Consider the following 6000-nt stretch of genomic DNA (forward strand, 5'->3'; position numbering starts at 1 on the left):
CATGGACCGTATAGTCCATGGGGTCGCAGAGTCGGACAGGACTGGGTGACTCTCACTTTCAAACAATAAAATAATTATCAGAACTTAAAGGGGACGCAGACTCTTACAGGACGGATGTTAGAAGACAGGTGGGATCAATGAGCTAAACACCCATCTTTAAAAACGTTGAGAAGTGACAGGAAAACAACCCCAAGAAAACATAAGGAAAGAAATAGGGAAGAAAACTAAGGAAAGAGACAAGGGAACATGGATCCCCTGTGGAGGATCAACAAGGCGGAGGCGCTGCTGTGAGCTCAGCCAGCTGCCGGAGATGCACATGGGCGGCGTCTTCTGTGGGCAAGACTCACAGGGAACAGGTGCTGCGGTCAGTTTAAGTCAACGTAGTTGAAGATGTGAACCACACAGAATAATTCCTGGAAAAAAGTTTAAAAATATGACTCAAGAAGAAATAGAAAAGCTGAATAATCCTGTCCACACAAAAGAAATCAAGTCACTGGTAAAAATTCTCCTCCTCCAATACACACACTGATAGCAAAGAACTTCCCTGGAGAAGCCAACTGCACCTCCAGAGAGGACTCCTTCCAACCTGGTGAGACTGCTTTCAGGGAAGACAAAGAGGAAGCACCTTCCCACTGTTTCATGTGACTTAACCTGACCCCAAACCCCTGCCTGGGGGGTCAGCACTTTCACTGCCGGGGCTCAGGTTCAATCTGTGGTTGGGGAACAGACCCCGCAAGTCCTGCGGCACAGCCAAAAAAGAAAAACAAGAATGGAATTCACTAAGTTTCTTCAAAGAAACCAAGATGCAAACATCCTATGTAATATTGACCAAACGGGGTCCAGCCCTATGTTACAGGACTCTACAATTAAGGTGACTTTATCACAAGAGTGCAAGATGATTTAACATTAGAATTTACCACCAGTTGTTCTATTTATCTCAATGGATGCCAAAAAAAAAAAAAGTTTGGAAAAATTTAATATCCATTCACAATTTAAGAAACATTCCATACAAACTAAGATTGTAAAGAGCTGTTTCGAGGCATGTACCAAAGAAAGAACCAAAACCACTCTTGGTAAACATCACTCACAGTGTTACAAGTTGGAAAGTATGGGGACTAAACCGGGAGCCTCTACACTGTCATTCAGCGCTCCCAGGGGCCCCAGCCAGCTCCACACGGCCGGAAGAGAAGCCTTGTGAGTGAAAGCAGGCCGGCACCCAGCACTGTAACAACAAAGGATCTGTGAGCAGATTCAAGACCCGAAACACCTTGCACACAATTCTGAGGGGCAAAAATACAGCCCTACATCCATAAAGAAAGCCGAGCACTGAAGAATTGATGCTTTTGAGCTGTGGTGCTGGAGAAGACTCCTGCGAGTCCCTTGGACTGCAAGGAGATCCAACCAGTCCATCCTAAAGGAGATCAGTCCTGGGTGTTCATTGGAAGGACTGATGCTGAAGCTGAAACTCCAATACTTTGGCCACCTCATGCGAAGAGCTGACTCATTGGAAAAGACCCTGATGCTGGGAGGGATTGAGGGCAGGAGGAGAAGGGGACGACAGAGGATGAGATGGCTGGATGGCATCACCGACTCGATGGGCATGGGTTTGAGCAAGCTCTGGGAGTTGGTGATGGGTGGGGAGCCTGGAGTGCTGCGGTCATGGGGTCGCCAAGAGTCGAACATCCGTGGGGAGCTACAACATGGGAAGGACTAGAGATACTGTGAATATGCATCTTCCTCAAAATCACTGTCGAATACAACTCAAGTCTCAATATAGGAAGCACCACACACAGCACAGGAGGTGTGTGTCCCCACCTGCAAGTGCAGATGAGCCCGGAGCCAGCGGGACAGACCGGGTCCCTGAGCGTCGGCGGGGGCGGGAGGCTTTCCTTGACCCTCTCAGGGCCCCTAGCCGGGTCTCAAAAGGAAGCAGTGACTGGACTGGCAAGCATTTATACCTTTCGGACCAGGACTCGGTCGGTTTGAAAAGAACTAACAGGGCCGGAAGGGTTTGGGCGGGGGTGGTCCAGGAGGGGGAGAACCCCCACCGGCCCCCCGCTCGGGCCCGGGCTCTCCACGCCTCCTGCTCTCTCGGACTCTCTCAGCTCACGGCGCCCGGGAAGCCGCGAGCCACACCAGGCGGTGTGTCCTGGGGGTGGGGGGCCCGCTGGGGGGGGCACCCCAGCCTCAAGCAGGAAGGAAAGCGCTCCCTGCCTGCAGGCCCCAAATCCGTCTCCGTGTCTTAACCTGAGTCTTCTCTGTATTTAAAGGAGCCTTAAATGTGGGACCTTCTCTTTTAGCCCTGGTAGCTCAACTTCAGAGCCCTGGGCCCCTTCCGAGGCAGAAGCGCGACTCCCGGTGGTCTGGGCAGAGACCGCCGGACGGCCTTCACCAAGCCCCGCCTTGAAACAGGCGACTGTGCAGCAGCCCACGCGTCTTCCTGCCTGGAGAACCCCAAGGACAGAGGGGCCTGGTGGGCCGCAGTCTATGGGGGCGCACAGAGTCGGACACCACTGAGCGGCTTTCACTTTTCACTCTTAGAACGGGGACACCCCTCGTTTCTAACTCCGAGTGACCTCTAACGGGGCAGGGCCGTTTAAATGGCATCTTGGGGATTCCCCTGGTGTCCCAGGGGTTAGGACTAGGTGCCTCCACTGCAGGGGCGAGGGTTCCGTCCCTGGAGGGGGAGCGAAGACCCTGCACGCCGTACAGCCAAGAAAACAGTGACAGCCTGCCAAGGCTTTTCTGTTTCTTTGAGTTTCTCCGGGTGTAGATGGCCTCCCACATACTGCCAGGCCCCCGGAGGCCCCTTCCCCCGGAGCGCCGGGCCCGGTCCATCCTCGGCGCCCATGGTCACCCTTCAAAGGCCGGTGTGCGTCCTGCCCTCCCCCGCACTGCCCCCGGGGGGCCCAGCGGAGCAGGGGCCTGGCCTGGATCTTGGTCACAGAGAAGCGTGTTGTGATTTAACCGGCCTTTCGGGCTGGACGTCCCCGAGGCCAAGTTCTCCGGCCACCAGTACAGAGTGCTCCTCCAGGAGACCTGCTGACAGGTCAGGACCCATCTTAGCACCTGAAGGGCAAACGCACCTCCGGCCTCACTGCTGTGGCCGCCGTGTCCCTGGGTTTGGGGAGCAGCCACCATCCCCCCAAGATGCTAGTGTGGGGTAGGTTTTTAGAGCAAAAACAACATTCTGGATTCCCGAAGTTTTCCTCCTAAAATAAGCATGGATATTTATTTTGAGAACATGAATCAGGCCCATGTCCATATGGTGCTTCACCATTCCGAAGACAAACCTGAGCAGCAGAACCCGAAGCGAGCAGCTGACTCCCGGGAGGGCGTGGGCTCCGGCCCCTCTGGCCTGCCAGGGGTTCCTGAGTCCTCCTGAGTACTGCCTGCCAGCCCCGCCTGCCTGCCTGCTGAGCAGTGCTGGCAGGGAGCCTTTCTTTTCTAAGAGCCTCTGATACACTGTTTTAATTTCTCCCCCTAGTAACTAAGTGTCCTCCGGTGCCTCCTAGCAGAGGTCGCCCACTTTCAGCTCAGAAGGGAAGACATAGGCAGGGCTGGCCTCTTCAGTTCCAAGAGGCAGGAAGGACGCTGGGACCCTTGGCCAATTTACGAACCTCATGCTGGGTAAAACATCAAGCACCTCTTTTATCGAGGAAGGGATAGGAAAAACCAGAGACAGAGAGAGGAGTCTGAACAGGGCTGGTGCTCAGCAGAGGGTGTGCAGCTGAGGGGCGGGGCGGGGCGGGGACTCGGTCGGACCAAGACTGAGCCAAGCCAGAGGAGGGGCGGCTGGGGGGCCTCAAGCCAAACTGGTGACCGGCCTGTAAAATGGGCCCAGGCGCCCCGAGAATCGCTCCAGGACTCGGTACCCTGTGCGGCGGCCACGGGCTGTGTCCACGCCTAACAGCGCTCACAGGGACCCCTGGGCCTGAGCCCTCCTGGGAGTGGACGTGGCCTGACTCCATGGCCAGCGACAGGCCTTCAGCAGAGCCAGTGTCGCCCAGCAGCCAGCTGGACCACACCCTCCCCACTGTGCTCCCTGGAGCCTCAGCCTCCGGGGACCTGGCGTCCAGGGCTTCCTCCGTCCTCGCCTCTCTCCCCACTCCTGCAGGTTTTGCTGATCAGCCGATCGAACCACTTTCTAAAAATTTAAAACCAAACAACTCTGGAGTAAAGTGTCAGAGATGAGGAAGAGGACTTCCACTGCTTCTTCATATTTGAAACTATGTTCCACTCCTCAGTTTTCCGGGAGGAAAAGACACTCTGTGGCAGGTCCTTGTCTGTACCCACCTCGCCCCACCCCCGAGGATCCTGGTGGGCCCTGAGGAAGGCAGGAAGGGATCAAAGGCTCTCGACATAAAGAGCTTTATAAAGGCAGGTACTTTTATCGGTTTTTAATTTTGGCAATCTCACCATGGCCACGCTGGGTGATAGCGTGGGCACAGCGGGTAGAGCGCAGGTTGGGACGGATTGGACTACCTTTGCAACTCTTGTGTAAACATAAAGTTGTTCCAAAATAAGAAGCTGATTTCAACTCAGGAAGACTCAAACATATGGGTAATCAAGATCACTCAGTGCCCAGGTGCTACCTTGTTACAGCCCTGCTAAGTCGGGGCTGCCCCTGGGCCTAAGGCTCCCGGCACGGAGAAGACACCTGGCTCCTAAGATACAAGCGGGAGGCCCGAGCTGGCCTGCGTCAGACCAGAGGCCCGGGCAGGGTCGCAACGCTCAACACTGGGAACGGGCCAGCTACTGCCCGGGGCGGGGCTCGGCCGGCGTGTCCACCTCCGGGGAGCAGAGAGAGGCCGCGGGGACCCGAAGAGCGGAGGAGCCGCTTCTGAGAGCCATCCCCGGAGGGGGAAAGAACATTCTTGGCGCAGAACAACAGGTTGAGGTGTGTGTACGCTTCCACAGAAAGAAGGCACGCAGCGGCTCAGAAAAAGCCGGGGGTGGGGATACCGCGGTCCACCTACCACGGAACCGGGCCCAGTCCCACCCAGACGGGCCAGACCGGGACTCGGGCCGCCCGGGGGTCGGGGCTTGGGCAGTGCGCCCCGACGCCCGGCGGGCGCCGCACGGGCGCGATTCGTTTCGGCCTCGCCCTGCACGAGAGCCCTTCGGTGCAAACGCGGGGGCCTCTTTTGTCCCCGCCGCCCCCCGCCTCAGCCGCGACCCTGCCTTCGGGGGAGAAGCCTGTTACCCCAAGGGCGGGCGGCTGCGCCCGCACCTTCTCCGCGGCGGGGCGGGGTCGGAGGCGGCGCGCCCGCCCCAAGTCCCGGGCCGCGCCGAGCCCAGCGGCCCCCGCCCGCGGCCGACGCCGCTCGTCCCCCGGGCCCGCCCTACTCACGGCCGCCCACCGCTCCGCGCCCCGGCCCGCAGCGCCCATCGGCCCGGCCTCGCTCAGCGCGGGCGCGGCTCTCCGGCGGCCCCGGCGCGGCCCGGGACGCGCTGCGGCCGTTGGCGCCCCGGCCGCGCGCGAGGCATTCCCGCCGCCGCCCGCGGGCCGCCTGCCCTTTGTTTTGGAGCCGCTGCTCCGCCGCGCCGCCGTTAACGGCCTCGGAGAGCGGCGCCCTCCAATCAGCGCGCGCCCCCGCCCCGGACCCGCCCCGCGCCCGGCCCGGAGCACCGCCCGCTGCCCGTCGGCCGGGCAGGGCGGGGCGCACGTGCTGCGGCGCGCGCCGCACGCCCATTGGCCGGCCCAGCCAAAGCGGCCTCGGAGCCTGCCAGTGAGGGCCGAGGAGCGCGGGGACGGGCCCGCCGAAGGCGGGGCGGGGCGGGGCCGGCTCCAGGCGGAGCGCGGCGCGCAGGCGCGGGTTCACCGGGACTGGAAGCTGGGCCCGCAAGCGTCTCCGACGGTCGGAGGCCGGCGCTGGGCGCCCTGCGTCCTCCCGTTCTTCCCGGGATGCACGCGCAGGTTGGCCCAGGGCACGCCGGCTCATAGCGCCGGGGGCCGGCGGAGAGGGCGCGAGCCGGGCGACTTGGTCGGACCCACTC

General features: G+C 60.0%; 1 protein-coding gene across 2 annotated transcripts in view; it reads right to left on the minus strand.

Annotated features, from left to right (window-relative positions):
- YPEL1 (yippee like 1) overlaps positions 1-5554 on the minus strand; it is a 12888-nt gene extending 7334 nt beyond the window's left edge. The window contains exon 1 of one of the 2 annotated variants that reach the window (XM_043901127.1): positions 5354-5554. The gene's annotated coding sequence lies outside the window, so the exon portion shown is untranslated. Of the gene's footprint in view, positions 1-3293; positions 3434-5353 lie in introns of those variants that run through there. The other variant, XM_043901128.1, reaches the window with a different exon arrangement.
- Positions 5555-6000: the final 446 nt, after the last annotated feature.

Source organism: Cervus elaphus, chromosome 5, assembly GCF_910594005.1.
Source record: "Cervus elaphus chromosome 5, mCerEla1.1, whole genome shotgun sequence".
In the NCBI taxonomy this organism is placed as follows: Eukaryota; Metazoa; Chordata; class Mammalia; order Artiodactyla; family Cervidae; genus Cervus; species Cervus elaphus.